This window comes from Neoarius graeffei, chromosome 3 (genome assembly GCF_027579695.1).
Source record: "Neoarius graeffei isolate fNeoGra1 chromosome 3, fNeoGra1.pri, whole genome shotgun sequence".
Classification (NCBI taxonomy): domain Eukaryota; kingdom Metazoa; phylum Chordata; class Actinopteri; order Siluriformes; family Ariidae; genus Neoarius; species Neoarius graeffei.
The window spans coordinates 83531911-83551861 of record NC_083571.1 but is presented as its reverse complement, the minus strand read 5'-3'; the positions used below and the strand labels follow the sequence as shown (position 1 = coordinate 83551861).

The 19951-nt window shown below is 42.8% G+C and overlaps 1 protein-coding gene across 5 annotated transcripts in view; it reads right to left on the bottom strand.

Annotated features, from left to right (window-relative positions):
- ralgps2 (Ral GEF with PH domain and SH3 binding motif 2) overlaps positions 1 to 19951 on the bottom strand; it is a 306158-nt gene that overhangs the window by 227727 nt on the left and 58480 nt on the right. The window contains exon 1 of one of the 5 annotated variants that reach the window (XM_060917536.1): positions 1113 to 1133. The exons of 3 other annotated variants lie outside the window; for them this stretch is intronic. The gene's annotated coding sequence lies outside the window, so the exon portion shown is untranslated. Of the gene's footprint in view, positions 1 to 505; positions 690 to 1112; positions 1134 to 19951 lie in introns of those variants that run through there. One more of the 5 variants, XM_060917534.1, reaches the window with a different exon arrangement.

Below are 19951 nucleotides of genomic sequence, written 5' to 3'. Positions count from 1 at the left end.
TGACTTCTCGGTCAATTTGTTCGCATTTTTCCACAAAAATTATGCCGATGTAGTATTAGAAAAGGAATCAAAATACAGTAGTGGCTAATTTATTTTAATAAATAAATAAATAAATAAGACACCTGCTAATCTTCCATCCGTTTGATGCGTGACACAGTACGCTGTCGTGTGGAATCCTACGTCACCCAGTGCCACCCTTGTTTTCATCTCCTAATCCATCCATGTACCGGTATCTGACTAATCCAGTATGGCCGCGCCCAGGGAAATGGCCCAACGGACTGATGTTACGACTTTAACAAATGTTTAAGCTAAAGTCCACTTAATTTCTTTCGTCTAGGACATTTATCAATGTATAATGTTGACATTTCATAATTTCCTGGTTTAAAAAAAAAATAAAAAAATTTATACTGTACACAAATCATGTACTGTGTTTGACTATTTGAGCAGGACATGCTGAATCATTTCTTACAAAAGCATTAGAATTGTATGAACGTTTTGTCCTTACCCTTTGCTGAACACTTGGGAAATCGGGGTTAAAATGGTGTCATGTGCACTCGGCATTCCCCTCCTTCTTCTCGTCCCCCGAATACTCAACTCAACTCCACCGTTCAGTAACTTGGATGTGGGTTATCAGGGATGACAGCTGCTTCTGGACTCTGTTGCTCTCCCCCCTTGCACTTGTGTGCTGACCCTCCCCCCTCTGCTGCATTCTTCCTCTCAAAAATACACAAACTCTTCGGGTGTTAGCCTTAGACCTCCATCCGAGTGTGTGTTTGTGTGCGCACGTGCTCACGTGTTTGTGAATCTCCCCATGGGATCTGCAGTCCCCGGGAGGACTGATAAAACACACAATTGCACTCAAAACACAAGAGCAGGTGCCAAAACAAGCCGCAAAAGGGGTTTTGAAACACTACAGGGAACAAACGAGACGCCTTCACTCACTAAATGTCAGACTGGTAAAGCCGGATCTACACCGTGCCATCACAGCCTCCTTTGAAGATCACTACTTGTCAAGACACATTTGCGTGCGATTTTCCTGCGACAGACGATGTAAACATCCAGAACTGTTAGCCTAAAAAGATAGAAGAGCATTTTCACAAATGTAGGTGTACCATCAGATCAGCTGTGCAGTCAGGAGCTTTGGCGATCGTGGAAACTCCAGTGGATCGTTGATTTTTAAAGGAACAGTCCACCGTACTTCCATAATAAAATATGCTCTTATCTGAATTGAGACGAGCTGCGCCGTACCTCTCCGAGCTTTGCGCGACCTCCCAGTCAGTCAGACGCGCTGTCACTCCTGTTAGCAATGTAGCTAGGCTCAGCATGGCCAATGGTATTTTTTGGGGCTGTAGTTAGATGTGACCAAACTCTTCCGCGTTTTTCCTGTTTACATAGGTTTATATGACCAGTGATATGAAAAAAGTTCAGTTACACAAATTGAAACGTAGCGATTTTCTATGCTATGGAAAGTCCGCACTATAATGACAGGCGTACTAACACCTTCTGCGCGCTTCAGCAGCGCATTGATACGGAGCTCAGATATCAATGCGCTGCCGAAGCGCGCAGAAGGTATTAGTACGCCTGTCATTATAGTGCGGACTTTCCATAGCATAGAAAATCGCTACGTTTCAATTTGTGTAACTGAACTTGTTTCATATCACTGGTCATATAAACCTATGTAAACAGGAAAAACGCGGAAAAGTTTGGTCGCATCTAACTACAGCCCCAAAAAATACCGTTGGCCATGCTGAGCCTAGCTACATTGCTAACAGGAGTGACAGCGCGTCTGACTGACTGGGAGGTCGCGCAAAGCTCGGAGAGGTACGGAGCAGCTCGTCTCAATTCAGATAAGAGCATATTTCATTATGGAAGTACGGTGGACTGTTCCTTGAAGGCGATTCTGCTGTAATACACAACATGTATCAAATTATTATACATACAGGACACTTTTTCTATAGAATAAAAACATGTATTCTATTCCTTCTACCAGGTTCCATTTGCTTGGTTTGATAGCATGCAATATTGCTAGCATATCGCTTATCCTACGTGTATTACGTCACTCTACCCAATGGAGAATGAGCGTTCAGTATGGGTTACGATATTGTATGTTGTCAAGACAACATCGGAGCTGATGCGAATAGCCAATGAGAAAGCTTTCTTCTGCGCATGTGCAGAACCATTTCTTTGTTCATCGGGAAAGAGAAAGACGTGTCGAATGCCCGGAAGGCTACCAAAACTTTGATTCTTCACACATTTACAAGCAGTGGCGAACTGTTACTATTAGAGCTGGGACTTCAGCTCAGCCAAAACTTCGCCAGACACAGCAAAAAAGCAACAGGGCAAAGAATTTTACAAGGGATTAGTGGCAGGGTGCCAGGTGTAGATGCCGATTTTAAAAGTAACAAGGTAAATTACAACCCCGATTCCAAAAAAGTTGGGACAAAGTACAAATTGTAAATAAAAACGGAATGCAATGTGGAAGTTTCAAAATTCCATATTTTATTCAGAATAGAACATAGATGACATATCAAATGTTTAAACTGAGAAAAATTAGGTGATTTTAAATTTCATGACGACAACACCACATCTCAAAAAAGTTGGGACAAGGCCATGTTTACCACTGTGAGACATCCCCTTTTCTCTTTACAACAGTCTGTAAACGTCTGGGGACTGAGGAGACAAGTTGCTCAAGTTTAGGGATAGGAATGTTAACCCATTCTTGTCTAATGTAGGATTCTAGTTGCTCAACTGTCTTGGGTCTTTTTTGTCGTATCTTCCGTTTTATGATGCGCCAAATGTTTTCTATGGGTGAAAGATCTGGACTGCAGGCTGGCCAGTTCAGTACCCGGACCCTTCTTCTACGCAGCCATGATGCTGTAATTGATGCAGTATGTGGTTTGGCATTGTCATGTTGGAAAATGCAAGGTCTTCCCTGAAAGAGACGTCGTCTGGATGTGAGCATATGTTGCTCTAGAACCTGGATATACCTTTCAGCATTGATGGTGTCTTTCCAGATGTGTAAGCTGCCCATGCCACACGCACTAATGCAACCCCATACCATCAGAGATGCAGGCTTCTGAACTGAGCGCTGATAACAACTTGGGTCGTCCTTCTCCTCTTTAGTCCGAATGACACGGCGTCCCTGATTTCCATAAAGAACTTCTAATTTTGATTCGTCTGACCACAGAACAGTTTTCCACTTTGCCACAGTCCATTTTAAATGAGCCTTGGCCCAGAGAAGACGTCTGCGCTTCTGGATCATGTTTAGATACGGCGGCTTCTTTGAACTATAGAGTTTTAACTGGAAACGGCAGATAGCACGGTGAATTGTGTTCACAAATAATGTTCTCTGGAAATATTCCTGAGCCCATTTTGTGATTTCCAATACAGAAGCATGCCTGTATGTGATGCAGTGCCGTCTAAGGGCCCGAAGATCACGGGCACCCAGTATGGTTATCCGGCCTTGACCCTCACGCACAGAGATTCTCCCAGATTCTCTGAATCTTTTGATGAGATTATGCACTGTAGATGATGATATGTTCAAACTCTTTGCAATTTTACACTGTCGAACTCCTTTCTGATATTGCTCCACTATTTGTCGGCACAGAATTAGGGGGATTGGTGATCCTCTTCCCATCTTTACTTCTGAGAGCCGCTGCCACTCCAAGATGCTCTTTTTATACCCAGTCATGTTAATGACCTATTGCCAATTGACCTAATGAGTTGCAATTTGGTCCTCCAGCTGTTCTTTTTGTACCTTTAACTTTTCCAGCCTCTTATTGCCCCTGTCCCAACTTTTTTGAGATGTGTTGCTGTTATGAAATTTCAAATGAGCCAATATTTGGCATGAAATTTCAAAATGTCTCACTTTCCACATTTGATATGTTGTCTATGTTCTATTGTGAATACAATATCAGTTTTTGAGATTTGTAAATTATTGCATTCCATTTTTATTTACAATTTGTACTTTGTCCCAACTTTTTTGGAATCGGGGTTGTACACGGGGAAATGAATACTTAAGTACAAGTGAAAAAAATACTTCGAGTGTACGTGGAAGAAGAGTCTGGAAACAGAAATCTTAGTTTCTCGTTGTTAGCCTGTGCTACTTGCTCTTAACACTGGCTTGACCACTTTATTAGCATTCGCCAGCACTACTGATGAATGCTACACTGGCTGGAAGGTGACTTCACTGCTGTGCTGACTCACGGTTGAGCTCACGTTGGCCTTAGAGAAAGCCGAAGGCAATAAATTTGTGGTCCCTTCCCACTATAAATCAAAATGTGATTGGTTCATTCATCTCCCTACATAAACATACACTGCCATGGCCTTCTGTCCCAGCAATGAAGTCCTAACCAACGAGTGAGCCAGCTCCAAACCCTTCTCTGCCTAGAGACAACAAAAACAAAAAATCTCATTGGATAACTCGATTTTAACATTTTCAGGACAGTAACCCTTTCATTTCTGAAGCAAATTTGATAGGAAAGTAGACCAAATTAGAAGAGAATAAAGAAATTATGAAAGAAATACATCATTTGAAACGCTGATATGTTCAGGCTTTCTCTGAAGACCTAGAAGGCCCTGACAGTTCCCCTCTGGTGTATGTATAAAAATAATAGCTTTTTTTTTTTCATGGTGTATCAGATATATTCCATTCAGCTAGCATGATACTGTACTTGTCTTCAACTCCTTTAACCATCATGCTCACTGAATGGAATCTATCAAAAATACAGCTCAACACCAGCCAATATTAAACCGCACTCACAACCTGCCATTCGTGCTACTACGGGCGGTCTACGGTAAAAAATTTGGCAAAACCCGTGCTTGCGACTTGCGCAACACTTGCGTGTTTTCAGCACCGTAGAAGGTCGCAGACTGGCCGTGGAGACTTTTGGTCCTGCATGTGCAAATTCTACAGGTCCTGCGAAAAATCAAGATACACTACAAATACACTACGTACGGGACCCGCACTCCTTTTGTACACCTGAACCAAGCCAGCAGCACAGCTAGTAGGGGCTTTTTGCGATGACCGTAAGACGCACGGTCATTGTACGAGTGATGTGCTTCAGAAGTACTACACAAGTATTCCACACTTGCTATTTCTGTGGCCCCCAAGACAGAAGTACATCTCACTTTCTACCCATGTGTGGCGTGCACGCAGCGCACGCGACACGAGGGGCAAGACTCAGGGTATATATATTGGGGAGGAACCAAGGAACCGATTATGTCGCGTGTAGCATGGAAGAAGATGGCTGTCACCATACCGCCGCAACGACTGAAGGAGTTGGACCTTTACAGGCAGATGATAGAAGCTGAGGAGCAGCACGAAGAGATACTGGCTTTGCTGATACAGGAACGCTGACGTCAGAACGCGAGGAGGCGGCGGCGGCCTCTGTCCCATCTTTTCGCAATCACTTCCTCTCTCTCATCCTCTGCCGAGTGCAACCTGTACTTGACAAATATTTTGCCTGTACTCCTCCCCCAAACTTTCCCCCAGGTTCACCGCGACCCTGCGGCACAGCTGTGAGCTACCAAACCCTGCGACCTGTGCATGTCCAAAACACTTACGGCGGGTTGAGAGTGTGGCATTATTTAATTATCTAACCGTATATTTTCAATACAAACCAGCTGTCTGAGACAACAGAGACAACAGGAGGGAGACGGAGGAAAGAAAAGGGCTTTTTAAAATCACTTTTTAATTACAGTCACCATTAAAATTATCCAAGTGTTTGTTTTGACCCTGTAAACCTTTTTAACCTTTTTTCGGTCAAAACCTTCCTCCTTTCCCCCCCTCCTTAAAAAAAAAAAAACGTGTCATCTTTGGCCAGTGACTGCATTAGGAATGAAAAACAAAAACCACAGATAAAAAGGCATTACGAGAACAAGGAAGTTTTACTGCAGCCTAGCAGGAGTGGATCATTTTCTACATGGTGCGTTGCACTTCATTTCTTTTCAAAGATGTTTTTCGGTTTGCCCTCACACCAGTCAGCAGGACCATTAGAGTCCGTGAGCGAGTGATGGCGGGAAAGCAGAACTGAAAGCCCCAATGGATGCAATTTCTTAGACGTATTAAACAGAGCAGCAAAACTGCATTTACACAAGTATAACAAAAAACAGTCAGGACTTGATTACAATTTTCAATGACAAATCATTTATGTGGACTTTCACCTTCAATCGAAAACGCATTTGTGCTCACAGACCGGAAATTTAATCTCATAAGGCAACACGAGGTCAATAACAGGCATGTAACGGCAAATCGTGATACAACTTTAGGACTATTTGAATCAACGAAATTAAAAACGAATTGTGATCAGCAAGCTGCGTAATTGCTTTGGGTTTTGCCTAGCTGTAATTTGATTACTTAGACAGCAGACAACACAATAACGTACGTGACTTCACGCTAGGTAGCTGTAACACAGCTCTAATGCCACAACAAAAAGACTGAAGAAAATCGGTGAGAAGGAGGAAAAAAAACAAACAAAAAAAAAACCCAGGTAGTTTTGTTTCAGCGGACTACAGCCTTCACAAATGTCCATTAGCTTATAAAGAAAAGCGTCAATTTGTTAATGTTTTCTTTTTAATAAAAGGAATATTTTCATTAATAATCCATTAATATTTTACACCAACCTTTACAAATAAGTTCAATTTATATAGCGCCTTTCTCAAAACCCAAGGTCGCTTTACAATAATAGGCAGAAAAAAAGTTCACCAAATAGAGGTCAGGATATCATTCCAGTGGTGTAGCAGCCACAGTCCCACAAAAAAGTGGACAAAAACAAGTCCCACATCTCCAGCACAGCCGCTGTGACACCGCCAGCAACATCGCTCGAACACCACGCCATGGATCCACAAAGCGAGCACAGAAGCACCGCCATGCAGAGCGCTGGTATGTCCCAAACCACCTGCACAGCCGCTGCGACGCCACCGAGCAACATCGCTCAGAACATCACGCCAAGCATTAAAGTACAGAGCGCTGGACAACCATGTTGTTGAGATATGCAACGAGCTCACTGCAGTCCAGAGCTGGGAGCACAGGCATCACCCACGGCGAACCAAGGCCTGGAGGGAACCGACGCCCAAAACTGGGTCCGGAGCTACACCATAACCGGTGGACTAAAACACTCAAACATCAAACACAGAAAAAGAAAAAAATTAAAAATAAGGAGGGAAAAAAAAAAATCTCCAGTGAGAAGCGGCAGCCAGAAAGCGCACGACATACTCTCAACCGGGTGTAAATTATTATTGTTGGCTATTAAGAAAAGGAAACAAGTTGGCTAGGCTGATGAATAGGAAAATAACTTGCATATTTTTGGGAGGAAAAAAATTGTTTAATTTTTTTCAAAAAATTTGTGGGAAAATGTAATCATGAACCCAATACCATGAACTGGGCAAATTGCAATGCCTAAAAATATTTTATTTAAATATTTTTATAATAAATAAATTAATAAAAATATTTTATTTATTGTATTTATATAAGGATTTAAATAAATAAAAATGTTTTTATAATAAATAAATAAATGAAAATATTTTATTTATTTATATTTTATTTATTTAAGCATTTTATTTTTAATTTAAAAAAATCCTAAACCTACAACTGAGTATTTGTGAATAAATCTCATGGTTAGTCCATGGTGTCATCAGGAGGTTCTACACGTATTCAAACCAGAAAATCTCACAGATGACTGAGGATCACTGGATTCATCAGATAATTGAAAAATGTTTTAATAAGTTACTTATTAACTGACCACGAGGTCTGTACTGTCAAGACTTCGGTCTGATTTTCTGTAAAGACAGAGCAAGCGAGATTAATCAGGAGTTCATCATATATGTCCCCCCCCCAACCCAAGATTAAAATAGACAGTTATTATAACAAGGCGTGACATTGCTTTCAGTCACGTTATACTTGTAACGTAGTTGAGTTACGCCTGCAAAATAAACGGCTAGCGGTTTCAAAACTGAATCTCTGTTCACGGTTTCTGTTCGCAGTTCATTTGTTTAATAATTCAGCGACTCGTTTGCCTTGTGTTTCAGCCATTTCTGATTCTGTTTTTATTTCCAATTCATCTTTTAGTCATTTTGTTTTTGCAACATTGAAAGCTGCGCCTTGGAAAGAAAGCCTGTAATTGCCCATGGGCATTACGGAAAATACTGCCTGCCAAGGAACCAATCAGAGTGCCCAATTTTACCAGAAGTAGCTCATGCCATATAATAAAGAAGAATAATGCCTTGCCTGCCTTTATATTCAACGTCAGAACCCAATGATCCAGTCTACCGACTGCTCCATGGTGCTCTGCTTTATTCTTTTACTCAAACAATATCAGAACAATGTACCATTATGAGAGGACTCTGTGTGTGTGTGTGTGTGTGTGTGTGTGTGTGTGTGTGTATACACACACACACACACACACACACAGAGGAGGAACAACAGCTGTGACTGAACAAACAGCTGCATCACTTCACTGACCTTTGCCCCTTCCTCCCTTCCTCCCTCCCTCTGTTGCCCTCATCTCCACACTCGGGTTGGAAAGGAGTTTCAGACAAGAGTTTTAAAACGAGTTCTTTCCATGATTATCTTCAGGATGTATTGTATCCAATAGTTACTGCAGAATTATACTGCGGTCGAGGTGAAGCTGCAACTTGTAATTCCAGGCATACAACCAACAATATCAAATCTTCAACTTTGGGGAGCTGTCTTAAAGGGGAACTGAAGGCAAATTTTATCAAAATCCTATTTCTCATTTTATAAAATGTCGGAATGCATTTCTGACAACTATTTTGTCGCTGCTATAGCAAGTTATGAGTGTTTTAAGTACGCTATGTAATCTATCAGTCCATATGTCAAAGCAATGGCCGTAAACAAGATTCATTGAGACCTGTGCGAGACATCGTAGGACGGAAGTAAAACGTACAGCAGAAATCAAAGGCTACGTTCACACTGCAGGCTGAAGTGACTCAAATCCGATCTTTTCGCCCATATGTGACCTGTATCCGATCTTTTATTGACAGTTTGAACGACACAGATCCGATTTTTTCAAATCCGACCCAGGCCGTTTGGATATGTGGTGCTAATTCCGATTCCTATCCGCTCTTTTCATATGCGACTTCAGTCTGAACCGCCAGGTCGCATTCATCCGACTTACACGTCATCAACAAGCCACAAACGTCACTATTCTGCGCTGAAGTAGGCGGCGGGTCTCTCAAAAAAGTTACAACAACATGGCGCATAATCACGGGCGCAGATAGAGGGTGGGACGAGTCATATTTAAATTCACCTCGTTCAGTCCCCCCCACTTATAGGGAGGAAAAAACGTCTATGCTGTCTTTCTTTGCATAAGGCAAACCTCACGGAAAAATCAAAAGACTAATTACCATTCGGTTTATTGAGGTGCACGGCAGTACATACATAGTTGCAACAACTCACATAAAACAAAACAAAGACTGACATTCGGTTGGTTGAGCTGCGCAGACTGCACAGGTTGCGAGCTCGAGCTTGGTTGCTATGGTTACTAACAACAAGTTTGACAGGCATATTGGGGTTGGTTTGCTGGCAGCTTTGTCCACCCCCCCAGTTTTTTGTCCCCCCCAGTTCAAAAAACGTATCTGCGCCCCTGCGCATGACATCAGTGCGAGGGACGCTTCGGGCTGTGAAGGTTCTGAATCTTCTCAATGGAAGGACGCAGAGGTTAGGGAGCTGATTTCCATTTGGGGGGATGCAGCTATTCAAGCTAGATTGGATGAGTCATACCGCAACCGGGCGGTTTTACTTCCGTAAACACTGGCCATGCTCACTGCGTGTGACGTCGTCGTATCCTGCAATGCGCATGCGGAACACTTTTAGGTCGTTTTTCGTTCATACTGAGGATCACATACAAGTCGCATATATTTGTTAATGTGAACGACCTCACAAAAAAAATCGGATTTCACAAAAAAATCGGAATTGAGCATTAAGCCTTGCAGTGTGAACGTAGCGAAAGTGGCCGACATCTGCCAACGTTGTCAAAAGACACGCGCGCCCTCCTTCGAATGCTGACGTAATCAAGCCGGAAGTTTTCCGTGTCCGAAATCGCTCCCTACTCACTACACAGAGCACTATATAGTAGGGACGCCATTTTGTAGTGCTGTCCGAAACCTTAGTGAGGATTACGTGGGAAATGTGCTCAGTATCATATCTATTTATCACAAAAATACATGCACGTATTTATTATTTTGAAAACCCACCAGCCGTCTGATCCGACACGTTTTAATTGTGCGACAGTAATGACGTAAATACCGGCGCGACAGACGAGTCCTTATCCTGTCGCCTTTCCAACTCTACGTTGGTTCGAAGTCGTATGGAATAATCTCCATGTCACGTACGCGAGGGAGGCGGATGTATGTGCAGAAGTGTACAGTTTAATGAAGTGCAGAATATATAAACAGTATATCAAAAGGCTAAGCGAGGACAAGAACGAGAAACAGGACTTCAAGACAACGGGTAGAAAGGGCCAGTAATGCGTACATGCGTATCGTAATACTTCACGATGCAAATGCATCAGCACAGTCCTTCAATAGGCAAACACACAGCTCCTTAATTGAGCTCAAGTGCGCCTTGCTCACGGCGCGCGTGCTGGAGTCCACTCGGCGCACGCGCAGCCCGAGGCGCACCTTCAGGTGCACACGCCACAGCATGCAGGACTGACACGCCATCACTGATGAAGCTGGCAAATCTCAAAATTAATCTAAATTGGAACGATCTGGCTGCTGTGTAAACGGTTTTCAAAATGGCGGCACCGACACTCCACGTTTGAAGTCTCGCACAAGTCTTGTGAAGATCGCATGGATAAGCGACGCCTGCTGTGGACGAAACGAGCTACATTCAACATGGCTAAAAACCGAAAAGGCTGATAAGCATAATATAATACGCCAATATGAGTCACGATAGAAGGTTATTAAAACTCAAAATGTAATTGAATAACACGTTCATTAATGGCCCTTTTCCACTACCCTTTTTCAGCTCACTTCAGCCCGACACGGCTCGCGTTTCGACTACCTCAGAGCAGCACGACTCAGCTCGCTTCAGCCCTACTCAGCACCCAAAACTCGCACCGTTTTGGAGTGGGGCTGAAGCGAGCCAAACCGAGCCGAGTGGGGCTAGGGGCGTGAGGAGACACTCCCCTGTGCACTGATTGGTGAGGAGGAGTGTCCTCACATGCCCACACGCCCCGCGAGCACGCTGGGATCTGTAAACACCGTAAACCCGGAAGAAGAAGAATTACGAATTACGAGAATTTCTGAAGCCTTATGCGCCTCGCCTCATCTATACGGTATCTGTTGGCGTTGTCAGTGACAACAAGCCACAGCACCAAGACCAGCAACACTAACGACTCCATGTCCTCCATGTTTATTGTTTACTATCCGGGTCGTGAGACTACCGCTTAAAAGCTCACTGGTGTCACTGTTTGCGCCGCCTAACGACATCACGTGACGTCCACCCACTTTCGCTAACTCCACCCAACGTGTCCACCCACTTCCAGCCAGCACGGTTCAGCACGGTTGTAGTCGAAATGCAGCCCCAACAGCCCAACTCAGCCCGGCACGGCTCAGCCCGACTCAGCCGCGTTGGTAGTGGAAAAGCGGCATAAGAAATAAAGCAAGTTTAAAAATGACTTCAGTTCCCCTTTAACTACGAGTACCTTCCTTTTTTACCGCGTGACGTAAAAGCAACATGGCCGTGCGCACTGTGAACAGTATCAAATCCCGCTTCTGTACTTTTATCTTATAGCAGTATTGGCAAATGGCATCACACACACCTACTAGACACAATGCTTTTAACACTAAACCCTTCCAAACTCAAACCACGTTGGGGGACCTGCGACTTATCCTGTCCCCGTCTCAGTGGATCTCCAACTTCTTGACCGAGACCACAGGCAGTCCAGGTGGACAGACACGTCTCACCCTTCCTCACCCTCAGCACTGGAGTCCCCAGGGTTGTCCCCTGAGGCCCCTGCTGTACTTCTTGTAGACCTTATGACTGTGCGGCCACTTCCAGCTTTGTTGACGACACTGCTGTGGTGGGCCTAATCTCTGATAACAATAAGGCCAACTTGGAAGGGATTAAAAACCAATCTCCACCTGAACGTCAGCAAGAGGAAGGAGGTGCTCGTGGACTTGAGTACAAGGCAGGAGCAGAGGAGCTACCACCTCGTTACAGTGGACAGACTGGACAGTTTCTGGTACCTTGGTGTCCACCTCACACAGGAATCGTCATGTCACATGAACACCCTGGTTAAGCGCTTCTGCCACCTTAACCTGCCGTCTAAGGTGGTAAGGAACTTCCGCACCTGCACCACCAAGTTTGGGAACAGCACCATACAGGGTATGTGGGCTCTCCAGAGGGGAGTGCGAACAGACGAGCACACCAATCGCTCCGAGCTCCCTGACCTCCAGGCCATCTCCAGCAAGCAGTGCTGGACCAGGGCCAGGAAGATAACGAAGGACCTCAGCCACCCAAACAATGGGCTCTTCTGTCTTTGTTGAGCTTCAACACCGAGAACGAGGAGGAGCTTCTTCTGGCAGGACATTCGGGCCCTCAAACAGGACACCACCTCAAACCGTTTATACATTACACAAACACACAGCTGGGATTCCTCTGCACAACACCCACACACCCAACAGTCCAGCCAGCATACACGGCAGATCATGCATTTATAAATATTTATTACATCGTTAGCTTTTTCACAGCAACAACCTCAGCACAATGCTGCACATACTTGCACTTTATACCATAAGCAGTTCAGACATGTTTTGCCGCCTCATGTGGGTTTTTTTCCTGTTTACACCATCGGATAATCGCAAAAGGCGTTTCAATACACATTGTAACACTGAAGGTTGTGTGTGAGCAATAAAATTTGACTGGATTTTCAGGCAGTTAATATACAAACATGTACACCGAGGCCATCCTTAAAAAAAAAAAATCCGTTTCCTGTCCACCAGATGAGCAAAAAAATTCAGTCGGGAGGGAGGGATTTTTTTATATATATATATGGATGGGCGGCACGGTGGTGTAGTGGTTAGCGCTGTCGCCTCACAGCAAGAAGGTCCGGGTTCGAGCCCCGTGGCCGGCGAGGGCCTTTCTGTGTGGAGTTTGCATGTTCTCCCCGTGTCCGCGTGGGTTTCCTCCGGGTGCTCCGGTTTCCCCCACAGTCCAAAGACATGCAGGTTAGGTTAACTGGTGACTCTAAATTGACCGTAGGTGTGAATGTGGGTGTGAACGGTTGTCTGTGTCTATGTGTCAGCCCTGTGATGACCTGGCAACTTGTCCAGGGTGTACCCCGCCTTTCGCCCGTAGTCAGCTGGGATAGGCTCCAGCTTGCCTGCGACCCTGTAGAACAGGATAAAGCGGCTAGAGATAATGAGATGGGATGAGATATATATGGATGGATAAGAAATCGCAATGCTGTGTTTGCTTTTTCTTTCAGTACTTTATTACAAAAGCAGACACATTTAATAAAATATGACAGTTTAAATCAACTGAAACTTGTACAAAAACTAAGTTAGCATTTTAAATGCTGACTGCAACATTTGCAAAACTTTTACAAAGGTACTTAAAATGTCCGACACACGGACTTTTTGTAGTTCTAAATCGACCGTTAGGCCTAGTTCGGATGAAATTACATTATTAAAATGATCACTGAATGATTTGTTTTTTTGAATCTTTACTATTTTGTTGTTCGCTAGAATACCATTTTGCGATTTCACACTTAAGCAAATATGTTTGAAAACTCCGGATCTCCTTCCTTCATGGTGGCTGCCATTTTTTTGTGCCGCACGGCGCATGCGCAGAGCTGATTCAATTCTATATTCCGCGTGGAATGCAGGGCTTTCCACAAGCGCCGGCTGCCGGCCATACAGCCGACTACACGATTAAGTCCAGCCGGCTACTTTAATGACTTATTTTTGTAGCCCACAGGCTCTAAATATTAATTTTCGATTTAAATAAAATTAAATGTTTATCTAACGGACTGACAATGTCAAACTGAACCGCACTCATTTAAGTTGTGATTCACGCCGTTTGTACCGATAATAACCACAAATTCCCGCCGACTTCGTTGATCAAGGGAGAGTAACTCATCCGAGGCCCCGACATGCGGTGTGCGCGCGCGCACTCGGCAGAGCCAGTAGTGTGTCGGGGCTGTCGGAGGGAACAGAAGCAGAGATAACGCTTATTTTGTCTCTGGTAAACCAGTCTTCTCTCGTTCAATTACGTGCTGGCATCAAAAGGCACCGTTGGTTGTAAATGAAACCGAACCGAGTCGTTGGAGTGTATTTTCATACACAAATGGAGAAATGCTCGCTGAGTGTTTAATTGTGTAGCCCCACTGCAGACCGTTGTCGTTAATTCATAGCATGCTCAGCTGCGTGAATGTGTCATGCACCGAAAATAAGAGATTTACAAGCCAGGAACGCCTCATGATGCAATACACAAGAAAAGAGAGAAGATTTACTGCCATTTTACTTTGTATTTGAGTAAAGTGAATAAATAAATGGTCTGTGGAAAATACATTTAATCCTGGGAACTGAGTGCACAGGAGTTTATTTTGCGTTTACTCCGCCCCCCCTCGGCTACTTATTTGTCATGGCTGGCTAGTATGAGCCTTAGTGGAAAGCCCTGGGAATCGATTTTAGATTTACGAACCCGAAAAAAATGTCGAAAAACCGGCGTTTAAAAAAAAAAAATTCAACCGCACAAATGGCACTCACCCGGCCGGTGGACCAGAAACAGAACACTTTTTAATAATGGCCTGACTTTTCTTAGCAATTTCACGTCTGGTAAAACAGCTGCTGTAGTGCAAACAACTAGTGATAACTTGGAGTACACTCGTAATCTAGAAGCCACTGCTCGCTTTAGATACATTCATAAGATTGCTATGTGCAATGGAATCGACCCCTACAGTCTGGGAAAGAAGGATTTGTCATACGATCTCAAACTACCCTTCAGACGTCGGGGAACTCGACTATCTGGTTTTGCAGACGTCCTTCTACACCGCAAAACAGATGAAAGCGTGGAAGAGTATAGAGGCTTACAACTTTTTTTTTTTCTACATGGTTGGGTAAAGGACCTCGGTATCAAGTCGGTGCCGAATGAATCCTGTATTGTTTTTGCCAAAAAAGCTTTTCGTTTGCGTCTTTACAACAAAGAGCTGTAAGTTGAAGAATCAAACAATTCGCTTGATTCTCATCTGTCAGGTAAATCATTCACAAACCACTTTAAAAGACCTGGATCTTCGTTAAACAATACGGAGAAGTGATCATGGCACACTGTAACTGTATGGCTGGGTAAAAATTGTGTCACGACCTTCAAGCATACTTTATTATTCGTGGTTGTTTTGATCACATGCACTTGCTGAAAGATTCGTTGAAAAAAAGAAAGAAAAAAACCGCAAGGATACCCTGTTAAAGAAAGCGAGACACACGTTTTCAATATGGAGGCCACTGAGTAAGGAGTAAACAAAGAAACAGCTGGGGACTTTAGTGCTTCGTGACTTTAATTTAAAAAAGTGCCGTAAAATAATGACACATAGCAGGTACTTGGAAAACACCAAGGACGTAGCTGAGAGGGAGATACAAACCTTTCACCAAGTGATCACTGAAAACTCGAGTGTGCTTCGACTCGGCTCCCTTCGGTTTCAGTGAGAGGGTCAAAAGCCACCTTTCTTGACGTCTTTGTGAAATCCTGTGTTCGTTCACCCTTTGTTAATTCACGGGGAACCCTGGAGAAACTTCAGTTTCATGGTTTGAGTCGAACAAACTAAAACAACACAAGCATAAGGCATTTTTCATGCGAGCAACGCACCTTCTCCATCCAAACGCTTGGTCAACTGAGCTTTGGTAGACCACTAGCTAAAGTTTTGAATAACTAATGAGGCGGATGTGATGTCACGTGAAACCCAAGAATACTGATCACTGCTTTGAGAAGGTACAATCAGAGTCATCACCAATGTTAGTCGGCTAGCCTGCTGTAATGCAATTTCAGTCCAAAATTGTTTCGTTAGCAACAAGCTAGTCACCCAATCAGTGACGTATATTTACTTCCTGAAAACAGTGTACAGTTAATTTTATAGGATTTAACAAGCGAATGTCTATGTTGATTGATCGAAAGCAAATACATATCAGACGCTCGCTGGCCGTGCTGTGAAAACCGTGCATGCAGACGCTCATCAGTTTCCAAATCGGTCATTGCTTGAACCTTGAATATTTTCTATCATTAAAAAGCTTAGAATTTCTGCTTTCCAATAAGACATGTTCAGTACTTTGGGAGTAACGGCAGGTTGAAGCCGGTACAACAGAGTTCACGCTCTGCTCGCGTGATATCGTGAAACTGCCGGTGCTTTTTGAGTCACGGGAAAGTGCTCAGGCTCTCTCTCTCTTCTGATCGGTTTCCGACTGGATTACTTGTGAATATCAACTGGATAACTTTAATAGGGATGTTCTTGCGCTCTCACTGTTTAAGTATTCAGCAAAATTTTCTGTCCGCTAGTTTTGATGTTCTGCTTCACGGGAGACTTCAATGAGTTTTCATAGCTTTACCTACTTATTTTTTTTCAAAATCAAACTGATTCATGTAAATAAATAACTAGTTTAGAATATAACTGTAGTTGTTTTGATGAAAAATATTGAGATCTTAGTGGTCGGAATGAGATTTTAAAAAACCGGAAGTCAGAAACACGAGCGTCAATTTCAGTTCAGTTAACTGGAATTGTTTTTTGGATGCGGCTCAGGCGGTTTTTTCGAGGTTCGCCTTGAAAGCTGTGACTATTAATCGAAATCAACATTCATATTCTTTAATATAAACATTAGTAGGCCCTACTTAGAAATACAAAGGCCTACAGAGCAAAGAGGGGATTAGAAGTAATCTTTTACTACTTTATTTTGATAGAGAATGGTAGATGTGAAGACATTCAATGCTTATTTATGCATATGTTATAATTAAACACTGATTTCTCCTTTGTGATATATAAATGAGAGTTAAGAGCAGTTTTATATTGCACAGATAAAGCCATTTGGTTAAACTTTGCAGAGTGTGTACCGATTTAACGTTTTAACCTAATTAACGTAATACTAATTAGCATAATTGGTTTTTACTAATTTTTCAAAATTTGTATTCAGTATGCAACCATCTATGTACCTGCCAATTTCCATGTTAATATCTTGAAAAATAAAAAAAAAAGTTAAGAAAAAACCATTTGCTCTCATTGGTTAATGATGAGGCCCATTTTGGACCATGTGATCCTCAGAGAATATTACGGCAGTTGTCTAAACATTACGCCGGTTTTTTAATCTTTAATTTGTAATATCTCAAGAACGGATAAACATTTTAATTCTGTAAAAAGTATGTTGCTCAGCATTCAATTCTGAATTCAACGAGAGCAGTTTCAAGCAATTTGGACTGAATTTTCACCTGATATGCTCAACATTATCCATAAAGGTTAAGTAGTGCTGCTTCATTTCCTGCTGACGCTCGGAACAACCATGTTGATTTAACGTGGCTCCTCTGCTTGCTTGCTCTCTCGCTCTCTCTCACACACGGATAGAAAATGTGAAGTGTTGAAGTGCTACCATTACAAATTTCAAAGCTATGGATTTGCACAAAGTGGATGTTCAGACTGCTTGATCTCGACCCCAAGGGGTTTTTGATTATCGTGAGCACAGATCTGAACTGCATCAACATTCTCCATGTCCTCTGTGAAAGTTTTATGCTGAGGTTGGGGGAAAAAATATATATATATATATATATATATATATATATATATATATATATATATATATATATATATATATATAAAAAAAAGTGCTGTCAAAAATGTCACGTTATTAACGCGTTAACTTGACTCAATTTTAACGGCGATAATTTTTTTATCGCGAGATTAACGCTCTGTGACATGTAGGTTTTTCATAAGCTTTTGAAACTGCCAGGAACTTGGAACAGAGACTTTGCTTAGAAACCCAGCAGCTAGACTGTAATGCCACGCCCCGCACAGCCAGAGTCCTCCGCCCTCCTCGCCCAAAGAACCAGCGCGGGCAGGGCGCGCTAGTAGAGATGGGATTTATGGCTCTTTGATGGGATCCGCATCTTTGTGATCCGTTCTTTGAAAAGAGCCGTTCAAAAGACTGGCTCATTTGGCTCTTTTTAAATATTTATTCAGTTTTAAGAAGACAGCGTCTAAAGAAGCCAGATCCCTCTGAACTGTAAACTCAATGCTATCCCAGAAATCCTTCCTGTAATATGCAAATTTGGCCGCCTCTGATTGGACAGCGCGACGCATCAACAGGCAGAAAGTGTAAAAGTACAAAATGTGTTAAGCGAGCTGAAACAGTAAAGATCAGATTCAATGCAATATTTATCAACGAACAACTTAAAGTTAATATAAATAGTGTACTTTATATTATAATCAAGCATGTCAAGCCTACCGTCACTGTGTAACCTATCTCTCTTTAGTTGTAGACTAACTCAAATAGTAGATCATTTCACTCATGGTTCTCTTGCTAGCCTCGCACCGGTGCTCGGCTTAGGTTTCACTTTGCAGTGGCTGTGTCAAGACGTGTTATGCTTTGCAATAAAAACAAAAAACAAAAAAAACACAACATTGGTACAAAGCAAGCCCATTCACTTTTTTTATGCTGATAAGAGAATTACAATGGTTTTTTATGTGACAAAAATTGCGATTAATCGCGAGTTAACTATGACTGTTGCGACATTAATCGCGATTAAATATTTTAATCGCTTGACAGCACTAATATATATGTGCACGCGATGGAGAGAGCGTTTGATTCCTTACACCAAAGAACAGTTATGAAAATGAAACCTCTAGCTGCCTACAAATAGCTTTCTGTCACTGAGACAATTAATACAAATTAACAATGAAGAAACTACGTCAATTATCTGGTGCCTGGTCAGCACAGACACTCGTTAGCCTTTAAACATGCTAAAAATAAACAGGAGTGGGTGTCTGGCACTATGGCCTGCCTGCCTTCTGCTCACGTACAATACAAAGCCCAAGTCCAGAAGCTTCCAGAATCTCTCAGCAGCACAGACTCCGGACCCAAGATGAAAGGTCCAGGAAGGGACTATAGAGCCTGGGATCTGGAAACGGTTACCGGAAAAGTTGTCTGACGACATAAATTGGGGGGGTGGGGGGCTGGTGAGAGGAGAAGAGGAGGAAGTAATCGTAGAGGAAAAGCAACAAACAGGAACACTAAAAAGGGACAACAAGAGAGGAAAACCCCCCCCCCCCACACACACACACACACACACACACTTTAAAAAAAAAAAAAAAGTAAGGAAACGCAGACTGTTTTCCTGATTTTGTTTGCACTCCTACAGGAATGACTATGCTCCCCTACTAGCACAGACAGGTGTCTGCTGTTTACAGCTCAATCCTGATGTCTAAATGACTCAAAAAAAAAAAAAAAAGGCAAGAAGCAATATGGTGGACCACCTGTGACTGAAAAATCCCTCAATATTTACGCTACGTTATCACTAGTAAACCTCAGTCCCTGTTTTACTGTGGTTGCCAACAAATATCTGGAACTGCGACAGTCCATCTTTGATCACTCATATTTTGCTTTGGTTTTTCTAACATCATAACCAAAACAAAAAACTGCCACAATGGCATGCATGGGTCTGCTTAAAGCGCGACGGCCTTTCGATTTCATAAAATCACTGAAATTTAGTTCCCTCTGAAATTTGGTCATGGTGATATGTTTCTGTAATATCTCACAAAATATCCTGCCATTCTGTGGCTGCGAAGAAGTTATTTCATTTGAGGGGATTCCCTAGCAAATAACGTGCATGAAATCACTCGCTTCGTGCAGTCAGACAGACAGAGGAAGTCAATGTGCTCACGCGCAGGTTTATCTTTGACCGTGCACTGACTGTTCCATCATTCTGTCGCTAAATGAACAGCTGATCACGCCG